Here is a 12,528-nt window from a genome sequence, read left to right on the forward strand (position 1 = left end):
ACTCCAGCTTGGGTTCGGCCTTTCTTACCGACTCCCTCTTCCACTCCTTCCCCTACCCCAATATTCACGGGGTGACAAGAGAGAAACCAAGAGGGAAGAGAAGAAATTGTGCCCACCTGTCCTCCAGGAAGGAAGCATGGAGGAGGAAATATTTCCCCCTCCATACTCCCCACCCCAGTTACAAGAGGACTCTGAGGAAAATGTTTCAGCTGTGCCCTCCGCTCTGGAGGGGCCCGCCCAGTCCTGGCACTGGTAGCCCAGGGCACGGAGGCATTGCACCGAGTCCTGACCTGCAGCCGCCGACAGGGGCAGACATGGAGCCAGCCCAAGCCATCCGCAGGTGGCAGGGAGTGACCACACCACGAAGCGCTGTCGTCTCTGTGTTTGTAAGTCTGACAGTTTCTTTTGTGTCAAACCTGCACAGCTCATTGGAAAGATGTACAGGTGACAGCTCACATTCAGTATGAGTGTAAAAATGTGCTACTAAGTCTATCAAACCCTGGAAAATGAGGCTGGAGAAGGCTAAAATCATATATTAAAGGTTTTGTCTTAAAATTTGCATGTTGCAGGAGTAAGATTGGCAAAAATATCTCTTGCCACTGGAAAATGTACGGCCGATGTCTATTTTGTGTGCTTTAAGATCTTTTGAATATGTATGTGTGTGTGTGCATGTGTGAGTGTGAACATGTTCAAGACTGTTAGTATGATGTAAAATTGAGTGAGTTTAAGTTTAAATTCAAATAGTCATCAAGTTTGGGCATTACCAAATGCTTTAAAGGATTATTGCGTTGTTTTAAAGAGGAACTATAGTTAAAAAAAATGTTTAATTAAAAAAATCAGAGGGCTGGGGATATGGCCTAGTGGCAAGAGTGCCTGCCTCGGATACACGAGGCCCTAGGTTCGATTCCCCAGCACCACATATACGGAAAACGGCCAGAAGCGGCGCTGTGGCTCAAGTGGCAGAGTGCTAGCCTTGAGCGGGAAGAAGCCAGGGACAGAGCTCAGGCCCTGAGTCCAAGGCCCAGGACTGGCGCCAAAAAAAAAATCAGAGCTAAGTGTCAGAAATTTGGATGTAAAAGGATATATACTAAACTAATGGGGATAGAAGTAAACTCTCATTAACTCTATGTATGTAGGAAGAAATGGCAAAATGGACCAATGTTTCTCAATAATATATTGGAAAGCTGAATGGATAAGTATTTCTAATTGTAATTCTTGCATTAAGGAAAAATTGTCATTTGAGTTCAAAGGTCTTCATGCCGTGCAGTAACTGGGACTGAAGGAAAAAAAAAAAAAAAAAGAGGCTCTTTTGAAACAAGCAGTCCGTAGGCAAAGGGCAAATGCCTGTGAGCTTCAGTTTTTCCAATGCAGATAAAAGCTAAAGTGTTGGGTTAGTAAAAAGGCTTTGGAAATCAAGAATACATTTCTAGATAAGAAATTTGGAAGTAAAATTGTCCTAAATAATTATTGCAATGTGAGAAAAGGAGAATTATGGCTACCAAAATGTTTAATTGCCATTCCAGCTTCTTTGTAGATTTTTTGTAACAGTTTCCAGCAGGCCCACAGAGAAGCACAGGTGATTCCTACAAGTTTGTCAAGATCTAATACTGGCCCTTAATAAGTTCCAGGTAAGAGCATGCTTAAAAACTACTTCTGTGTGGACCACCTTGTTGCTTTTAATTGGAGTAAAGTGGCCTCTTGTAAGACTCACTGATCTGAAATCTGCGGTTCGAAGCCAGCCCAGGCAGAGAAAGGTCCCTATGAGAGACTTGTCTCTAATCAGCCAGCAGAGTGCTGGGAATGGAGTTGTGTGGAGCTCAAAGTGGTAGGGTGCTAGTCTTGAGCTGGAGAGCTGGGGGACAGCGCTCAGGCCCTGAGTCCAAGTCCAGTGGAAAGTCACTCCTCCTGGGACAAAAGCAATAGAGCATCCAGAGGCAGTAAGCCACTGCTTGGATGGCAGAGATGGTGTCAGATCCTAGAGTCACTCCTGTTTGGCTTTTTTAAAGTTAATCAAAGCCGGAAGTCCTAGAAGAATAGTTCGTAAACATGCCTTACTAATGTCCATGTCTGTCTACTGGGCAGGAACTTGCCAGTCATCTGTGATAGTGGTTAATAAGGGCAAGTTTGTCAAATGAGAGGATAGTTTAAAATCCCAACCCCCACATCTACTCAAAGCTCTGACTGGCAGTGAGAATTTTAAGCTGATACATCTGCTCAGGAAAGAAAGATTGTAGACCTCAGATTGTGTCCTTATTGAGATATGTTAAAGGCCTGCAAAGGTAATTTTTTAGGTCATCAGAGATCTGTTCCCCAGCCAGTCAGGAAAAAGTTTTTACAAAGTAGAATGTTAAAAGGCACAAATTTGTAAACCTGAAGTCACCTATCTGGGCTTCATATTAAAAGAGGGCAAGCGTTGGCTGTCAGATGCATGTAAAGAGACTGTGCTGAAAATCCCTGTGCCTAAGTCAGCCAGACAAGTCAGAGTTCCTGAGAACAGCAGGCTTTTGCCGGCTGTGGATACCTGGGTTCGCTGAGATGGCCAAGCTTCTATATGAAGCCACCAAAAACCTCCCAGAATTTCAATGGACTGAGCAGATGCAAAAAGCCTTTGAGGCAATCTAGAAAAGCCTTCTGGAAGCCCTGCCTTAAGCCTACTTGACATGAATACCAAGAGAGGGGGCTACTGACAGCTGAAGGAAAGGCCATTAGAAACAAGCAGGAGATTTTAAGCCTCATCCAGGCCCTATGGGAACCAGCAAAGATTGCCATTATGCACTGTCTGGGTCATCAAAAGGGAGTTGATTCGGTGACTAGAGGGAATAATCTGGCCGACCAGGCAGCTAAAGAAGCAGCCCTTCAGCCCAGAGAGATATTGACTCTAGTAGACCCAGAGCCATGAGCTTTGCCTCCTGTGCCCCAGTATTCCCAAGAAGACTTGGAGTGGATAAAAAAAATTCCCATGGCCCACAAAACCCCAGACAGAGAAGGAAACAATGACTGGTAGAAAACTTGTGAAAGGAAACTTATCCTGCCACAAGGGCTGGGTAAGGGGATCCTTAGGAGAATCCACCAAGCTTCTCACATGGAAACCCAAAGAAAGCAGGACTTGCTCCGACACTCCAAAGTGAAAATTAGACAAGGAGATCAACTTATTGAAGATATTGTTAAAAATTGTAAGGCCTGTCAGCTCACCAACGCCCCCAATCAACCAGTTACTAAAAGAGCGCGCCTCCGTGGGGATAGGCCAGGCGTGTATTGGGAAGTAGATTTCACAGAAATTAAACCTGGAAAATTTGGATACAAATATTTGCTAGTTTTTGTAGACACCTTTTCAGGATGAGTTGAAGCCTATCCAACAAAGCATGAGACCGCGAATGTAGTGGCTAAGAAGATCCTGGAAGAAATCCTACCCAGGTATGGCTTCCCATCCACCATTGGGTCGGACAATGGACCGGCCTTCATCTCAAAAGTAAGTGAGGGAATAGCTGCTGCACTGGGCACGGATTGGAAATTGCATTGTGCTTATAGACCCCAGAGTTCAGGACAGATAGAGAGAATGAATCGGACTCTAAAAGAGACCCTAACTAAATTGGCCTTAGAGACTGGCGCAGACTGGGTGTCACTCCTTCCTTTTGCTCTGCTTAGAATAAGAAATTCTCCCTATCAGCTTGGTTTTACTCCTTTTAAAATAAGGTACGGGTACCCTCCGCCCATTATCCCTAGCCTTCAGACTGAATTGCTTGCTGATTTGGATGATGCTGAATTTTTGTGTAAACTCAATTATTTGCAGCTCGTGCATGAGAATATGTGACCCCAACTTAAGGCATTATATGATTGTGCTTCTGTCCCTACCCCCCATTTATTCAGACCAAGGGACTGGGTGTTTGTCTGGAGGCATAACCCCAAATCCTTAGAACCACGATGGAAGGGATCCTACATGGTGCTACTGACTACTCCCATCACCCCCAAGGTAGACAGCATCACCACTTGGGTTCATTGCTCCCACGCCAGGCCAGCTGATCCCTTTGCCCTGGACAATGACTACCGTGGTGGAACATGGGAAGTCTCCAAGCACCAGCCGCTTCACCTTCGCCTCAAGAAAAGAAATTTAGGCTGAATATTGTTATAATTTTCTTTTTGCCTTCTTTCCTTGCTACTCAGGCTAATGTTGATGTTATTTTGGCAGCTCACTCCAAAGTGGAGTGACCCCCTTATTTTGGCAACTAACAGGAGTCCTGTAAAGTCCCATGCAAGAAGGCATTGGTAGAAAGGGAGGGAGGAAGATGGTGCCGCCACAGTAGGGAGGCACCCTGACTCGCTCCAACTGAATAGCGAGCTGGGAACTCCAGCACCCAACACCCCATCAAGAACCCAGCAAAACCAGCAGCCAGAAGCAGTGGAGAACCGCAGGAAAACAAAAAGGAGCAAAAAAGAAGAGCCGAAAACCTTCGTGGAGCTGGAGAATCTCGGGGTACCCTCCCCCCACCAGCCAACCCTGGCCCGAACAGGGCCAGGCTGGGAAAGGGGACCCGGCGATCGGCAGACGGACTGCCAAAAACTCATACCAGGAGCACAGAGTCCAGACAGTGGGACTCCACGGACACCAGGGAGAGTGCAGACTAAGACACCCGGCAACAGCAGCGACGGGAAGTTTCGGTCCACACCAGGAACGGACATAGGTGGCTGGGGAACCCAGCGGTGCAGAATGGGAGAGCCAGGGATGCCACCACAACCTTTCGCCACACCACAGCACTCCACCCCTGAAGGACCAACGGGGGTGCAGGACACACACACAATCCAGGACCAGTGAGTCCCCCATTACCCCCTCTCCCAATGGGAGAACAGCTATCAGAGACCCAAACCCTACAAAGAAGCTAGATCTCCCTCCCTCCCCCTCCCCACCCCGAGGGAAAAAAGAACCCCCAAATCAGGCGGGAAGCTCCCATCAGGCACTGGGAAGTCACAGGAGTTTAGCAGGAGAAGGGCAGAGCAGTGCCAAAGCCACCCAGGAGCGTGAACTGGTCCCACCGGCCCCGCCCCCTTCCCAACAGGGCCCAAGGACAGCAGGCAGTGCAAGCCCCACCCGAGGCACCTGGACCTGGAGGACTTTTACAACTAAAATCACAGGCGCTGGTGGGCAATACCAGCACAGCAGAGACACCTGGGCCTGATCACGCGCCCCCTCGCAGCGGAGGCGCAGTCTGAGGGCGCTAACCCGTGCCCAGACAGTTGATCTCACTGGGTCCCACACATACCGCCCCCCACAGAGGATTCGCGGGAGGGTGCAAGCACAACCCAACAACCCGGGGCTCACTCTGGTAGGCGTACCCCGCTCAGGTAGGCAGGGCCACAGCGGCAGCGCCCGTTGTAGTGGGCACGCCGTGCACAGGTGGGCGGGGCCCCCGGCGACAGCGCCCGCTCTGGTAGCCGTGCCTATACAGGAGGGCAGAGCTGTCCATCAGCCCGTGCCCACTCAGTTTGGCGCATTTCGCACAAGTGGATGGGCCACCCCTCAACAACAAAGGCCCCGGAATGGTCCACACAGGAAGGCAAATTGCCTGAGAGGTGAGCTCCTCTGACCAAGATACAGAGTGGAAAAAAGAACCAAAGAAGAAATAAGCCTCCACGCCACACTGAATCAGCGACCAGCAAATCCCCACCAGGGGCACACTAGGGTCAGCACAACACAGCGGCAGGACACTGTCCTGCAGAGGAAGACACAGAACCTACCAGCCCCCAAGTGCAGGGAGAGTGACCACCTCAGCAACAACCGAGAAGGTCACGCTCACCCATTGGGAAGCTAAGTCCAACAGCCAAACCCAAACCCAGAGCCAGGACACCAGGACACAAGGCTCCCACTGACAGATCAGCGGGAACCAGCACAAAGCCAAACCAGGGAATCCACTCACAGATCTCCAGATGCGCAAATCACAAAGAAATATAACACAGTTCATCAAAGGGCAAGCCAACTCGCCAGATCCAAAAAGCAGCACGACTGAGGAGGAGATGGAGAATAAAAAAGCAAATGAGGCCATGTTAACAGAAATGATGGAAAGCGTCAGAAAGGAAATCAGGAAACAATTCCAGGAGTTTAGAATGGAAATCTTGAAGGACATCCAGGAAGCCAAGAAAGAAATGGAAGCAAAAATGGATACAATGCAAACCTCCGTTAAAGAAGACCTTAACATCCTGAGAAGTGAAATGCATGAAAAAAATAGATTTAAAATACAACTCTTTGAAAGAAGAAATTTCCACGATCAGGGCTGATCTGACAACCATAAAAAGCTCTCTGACATCCATAAACGCCGCAATTGAATCCACAGCACAAAGAATTGACCATATGGAATCCAGAATCTCTCTCTTGGACGATGAAGCAGCCGACAAGAACCAGAAAATTACCACACTCCAAGAAACGGTGAAGCTTCAGGGCATACTAATCCAGGAACTAGTGGACAAAGACAAGAGATATAATCTGCACATAATTGGAATAGAAGAAGGAGCCAAATACCAGAGCAGAGGGCTTCATCATATTTTCAATAAAGTTATTGCAAAAAACTTCCCCAATCTCACAAAGGACCCCATCCAGGTAACCGAAGCCTATAGGACACCTGGCAGGCCAGACCCCAGAAAAGCCACCCCAAGGCACATAATATTCAAGACTTCAGATCTCAAGAATAAAGAGCAAATTCTGAATTCAGCCAAAGAGAAGAAAGAAATTTACTACAATGGGAAGAGGATCCAAATAACAGCAGACCTCTCCACACAAACCTACCAAGCGTGAAGTGAGTGGAAGAACACCATCCAAGTTCTACAGGCCAACAATATGCAACCTAGGATTAAATATCCAGCGAAGCTGGAGTTCACATTTGAAGGGAAAACCAGATCTTTCCATAGCAAAGAGGATCTAAAGGAGTATGTGAATAAAAAACCAGCCCTACAATGAATTCTAAGAGGGAAATCCCACCCAACAGAAATCGTACAGGACACATAGACAGAAACAGAAAGAAACTACAATAGCCAGAGCCCAACAGAAAGAGCAGCTCACTAAAGAGAGGAAAAAAAAAAAAAAGAGGAAAAAACAGCCCAACAAGAAAATGGAAGGAGAAAAAACACTCTTATCCTTGATCTCTTTGAATATAAACTGTATAAACTCTTCGATTAAGAGGAGCAGACTGGCAGAATGGATCCGCAAACAAAAAGTTGGCATCTGTTGTCTACAAGAGACCCACCTTACAGCAAGGGACAAAAACAGGCTCCGAATGAAAGGATGGAGCAAGATCTTCCAAGCAAACGCACCTACCAAAATGGCAGATGTAGCCATCCTGATCTCAGACAAGCTGGACTTTTCATTAAAATCAACTCAAAAAGACAAAGAAGGACACTACATTTTAACACAAGGAAAAATCCAGAATCAAGACATCATGGTGATAAATGTATTCTCACCAAACAAAAGAGGCCCTACATATGTCAAGCAAATTCTCACAGAATTACAGTACAAGATAGACGCAAACACAATTATACTGGGAGACTTTAATACCCCACTCTCTCCAAGAGACAGATCCAACACCCAGAGGATCAGCAAGGGAGCTGAGGACCTAAGTAACACCATATCCCAAATGGATCTGACAGAGCTAAACAGAATCTTCCACCCTACAGAGACCCAATACGCCTTCTTCTCAGCAGCCCATGGATCATACTCCAAAATAGACCATGTCATAGCCCACGCAAAGAACCTCAGCAAATACAAAAGTATTGACGTCATCCCATGTATTATATCCCATCACAGTGGATTAAAGGTAACCCTCAAAAACAATGGTTACCACAGAGGCTATACACATTCTTGGAGGCTAAACCCCACACTGTTATCCAACACTTGGGCCACAGACCAAATTAAAGATGAAATCAACGAATTCATAAGCCACAATGACAATGAAAATACATCACAAAGAAACCTATGGGACACAGGTAAGGCAGTACTGAGGGGCAAGATCATTGCCCTCAGCACTCACATTAAAAGAATGGAAGCAGAGCAGGTGAATAACCTCACGATGAAACTAAAACAACTGGAGAAACAAGAAATGATCGAAGCTAAAATGACTAGGAGGAGAGAGATCACAAAGATTAAAGAAGAGATAAATCTGATTGAAAATAGAAAGACCATTCAACAAATAAATAAGACTAAAAGCTGGTTTTTCGAGAAAATAAAATTGACAGACCCCTCACAAGACTTACAGAAAAAAGAAGAGACTCATATAAGTAAAATCAGGGGCTCCACCGGAAAAATTACAACAAGTACACACGATATTCAAACAATCATAAGGAGCTATTTCCAGAACCTCTACTCAGTAAAAAACAATAATTTTACAGACATGGATCAATTCTTAGAGAAGTATAAATTGCCCAAACTTAACCAAGAATAAATAAATCAACTAAATAAACCAATAACTTACAGTGAGATACAGGGGGAATCAAGAACCTCCAAACAAAGAAAAGCCCAGGCCCAGATGGATTCACCAACAAATTCTATAAAACCTTTAGTGAGGAGCTAATACCAATACTCCTCAAACTCTTCCGTGAAATAGAAACAGAGGGAGAAATCCCAAACTCATTCTGTGAAGCTAATATCATACTCATTCCCAAACCAGGCAAAGACTCAACAAAAAAAGAGAACTACAGACCAATATCACAAATGAACACAGACACAAAGGTCCTCAATAAAATATTAGCTAACAGGATCCAGAAACTGATCAAGAAAATTATACATCATGACCAAGTAGGCTTCATCCCACAGTCACAAGGATGGTTCAACATCTGTAAATCAATCAACGTAACTCACCACATAAACAGAACTAAAATCAAGAATCACATTGTTATCTCAGTCGATGCCCAAAAAGCCTTTGACAAAATACAACATCCATACTTATTAAAAGCTCTGGAGAGAACAGGAATAGATGGAACATTCCTCAAAACAATAAAAGCCATAAACAACAGACCAACTGCTAATATCATATTAAATGGAGAGAAACTTAAATCATTCCCCCTAAACTCAGGAACAAGACAAGGATGCCCACTCTCCCCACTTCTTTTCAACATAGTGCTGGAATCCCTAGCCATAGCAATAAGGCAAGAGGAGGACATCAAAGGGATCCACATCAGACCGGAAGACCAATGGATTAGAATTGAAGATCCAGAAATAAAACTGCACTCTTACAGTCAGCTGATATTCGACCAAGGAGCTAAAGACATACAATGGAATAAACAAAGCCTCTTCAACTACTGGTGCTGGGAGAACTGGGCAGCCATATGCACAAAACTCAAAGTAGACCCAAGCCTATCACCATGCATCAAGATCAACTCAAAATGGATCAAGGACCTCAATATCAGACCTGAATTCTTGAAACTACTGAAGGACAGAGTAGGAAAGATGCTAGACCTTATAGGCACAGGAAGGAACTTCCTGAATATAGTCCCGGGGCACAACAAATAGGGGAGAGACTCGACAAATGGGACTACTACAAATTAAAAAGTTTCTGCACAGCTAAGAACATAGCCACCAAAACAGAAAGACAGCCAACCATATGGGAAAGGATCTTTACCAGCACAGCAACAGACAAAGGCCTAATATCTGTCATTTACAGAGAACTCAAAAAACTAAGCCCCTCCAAGCCCAGTGAACCAGTTAGGAAATGGGCAAAGGAGCTAAAGAGAGACTTCACAAGAGAACAAATAAAAATGGCAAAGAAACATATGAGTAAATGTTCAACATACCTGGTAGTAAAGGAAATGCAAATAAAAACAACCCTGAGATACCACCTCACCCCAGTTAGAATGGCCTATACTCTGAACTCAGGCAACAACAAATGCTGGAGGGGGTGCCGGGAAAGAGGAACCCTTCTCCATTGTTGGTGGGAGAGCAAATTAGTACAACCACTTTGGAGAACAGTATGGAGGTTTCTCAAAAAGCTCAATATAGACCTACCCTATGACCCAGCCATACCACTCCTAGGCATCTGTCCTAAACAGCAAGTCCCAAGATATCAAAAAGACATTTGTACTTCCATGTTTATCGTGGCACAATTCACAATAGGCAAAATATGGAAACAACCCAGATGCCCCTCCACAGATGAATGGATCCAAAAAATATGGTACCTATACACAATGGAATACTACACAGCGATTAGGAATGGTGAAATATTGTTATTCGCAGGGAAATGGTCAGAACTTGAACAGATAATGTTGAGCAAGACAAGCCTAGAACACAGAAAACAAAGGGGCATGATCTCCCTGATATATGATTGTTAAGAAAGGGAGAGGGAGAGACAGTAGAGACCAGGTCTGGGAAACCAAAAACTGCTTGTCAAATGGTATTTCCCACAGGATTGGGGCAGCGACCCAACAGTATGTAACTAAAACCAAACAACTACTCAACATATAAAGGTCAAAAATTGATCTCTCAGTGGAATACAATAGCTCAAAAGCTATGTATGTACGTTCATATAAGACTACTGTCGACATATTGTCTAATATCGACATTACATTTAAAGCCCTAGGCGAATTTTCTTGGGCTTGGCCATGTGGCTACTGTATATGTTCTTGATACATTGTATATTGTATATATGTCTACCTGACCTAGAGAAGGGAAAGAAAAACAGGGTGTAAGATATCACAAGAAATGTGCACACTGCCCTACTATGTAACTGTACCCTTTTTGCACAACACCTGGTCAAAAAAATTTGTGTTCAATTAATAAATAAATTAAATTTTTAAAAAAAGGCCAAACAAAAAGGCATTGGTAGTTTGGGGCTTGCTCAGGAATACGGGCATAACCACCCGACCCTTAGAGCACAGCTGAGAAGTTCATGTATTATTTTGTTGCTGACATTCGTATCTTAAACACTATACAGCTAATGGTAAGCCTGTGTAGCTGAAAGTTAATTTCCAGTTTGAAGTAATCTTGCAGTCCCTTGGTAAAGTAGACTAAGGCTATAGGTTTACTGGCCAGGTAAGGTCAACGCCCCTCAGTCAGCCTGAAGAAGCTACAGAAGATGGATGATCTTCACCCATCAACCCCCCTTTAAAACCTAGGGACCAGAGTTGTTTTTGGTAACTACTTTGGGCCCTTTGGGCCCATGCCTTATCTCTATATCATCCCTTAGGCAAGCCTTTGAAATGGACAGAATGGAGCCATGATTGGCTCCCAAGGTACCAAAGAAAAAAGGGGGAAATGAAGTGCCAGACTTTGAAGTCAGACCCCACTTTACCACGCGAACCCCACTTTACCACTTGAACCTGAGATAAGCAGGCCCTGTGAGCAAACCCAGGACAAGCTTATTAGGGCCCAGCTGGTCTAGAACTCTAACCACTGGGAATGCTTAACTCTGACTGCCCCCAGAATGCCTCGAGCCCTGAGCCAATCAGATTTGTACCTATGTCCTAATCTTGCTTGCTTGAACACCTGATTGTTGTAACTTTTGTTTTTTGCCTTTATAAGCCCTGTGTAATCGCAGCTCGAGGCTTCCTCCTAACCTCCGCTGTGTCAGTGGGTAGGACGAGGCCCGAGTTGCAGCTGGCTTGAATAAAGCCTTGCCTTGCTTTTGCATTTCGGAACGTCTGAGTCTCCGTGGCCTTCTTGGTGGTCATTTCGCGACTTGGCACAACAGTTACATGAGTTTTTAAATAGAGGTAGACAAAAGCAAAAAGAATAAATGTTAAATTAACTGAAATACTAGAAAAAGTAGAAGGATAAAAATCAAAAGTGAGAGAAAAAGAACTTGATTTAGAATATCAAAATGACATCTTGTCTCCTGGAATAAATTGGAAAAACAAGTAGAGATTGAGAGATCTTTTTAAATAAAAGAGAAGGGAGGGAAACACTTTGGTCAAATAGCCTCAGTATCAGTAAAAGTGGGAAACTAACTTATTTGACCAAAAATACTGAGAGTTCCAGCTTCAAAGGAAGACTGCAAGAAAGGATTCTTTTGGAGTCTGGAATCCTAGCTACTTGAGAGGCTGAGAAGAGGATGATTTGGATTAGCTAGCTCAAACATTCAGGCAATAGTTGTTCACAGTGACACACACTTCTCATCCCAGATACATAGGAAGCTGAGATCGGGAAAACGTTTAATAGATAATATCTGATAGCTTAAATAAATTATATTTGTGCTATTTTGGAAATAATGAACATTCCTTATGTCCCTTGGTAGAAGGAATGTATGTTATGGACTAATAAGGCAAAAAAATCAGCTCCTAATCTCTGGAACTGTAAATGTTACATTATGGGGCAAAAGATACCTTGAGGATGAGATTAAATTTTTGAGATTGTCACTGATTATGTTGGTGATTCCCAACTATAATCACAAATGTCCTCATAAAGAGTCAGATATAGACATGTCTCACAGCTGCAATCCCAACACTCAGGAGTCTAAAAAAGAAGGATCATAAGTTTGAGAACAGCCAGGGCAGGGTTACGCAGCAAGAAACTTTGTGTGTGTGTGTGTGCGCGCACGCGCGCGCGTGTGTGTATTGATA

The sequence above is a fragment of the Perognathus longimembris genome, chromosome 6 (genome assembly GCF_023159225.1).
Source record: "Perognathus longimembris pacificus isolate PPM17 chromosome 6, ASM2315922v1, whole genome shotgun sequence".
Classification (NCBI taxonomy): domain Eukaryota; kingdom Metazoa; phylum Chordata; class Mammalia; order Rodentia; family Heteromyidae; genus Perognathus; species Perognathus longimembris.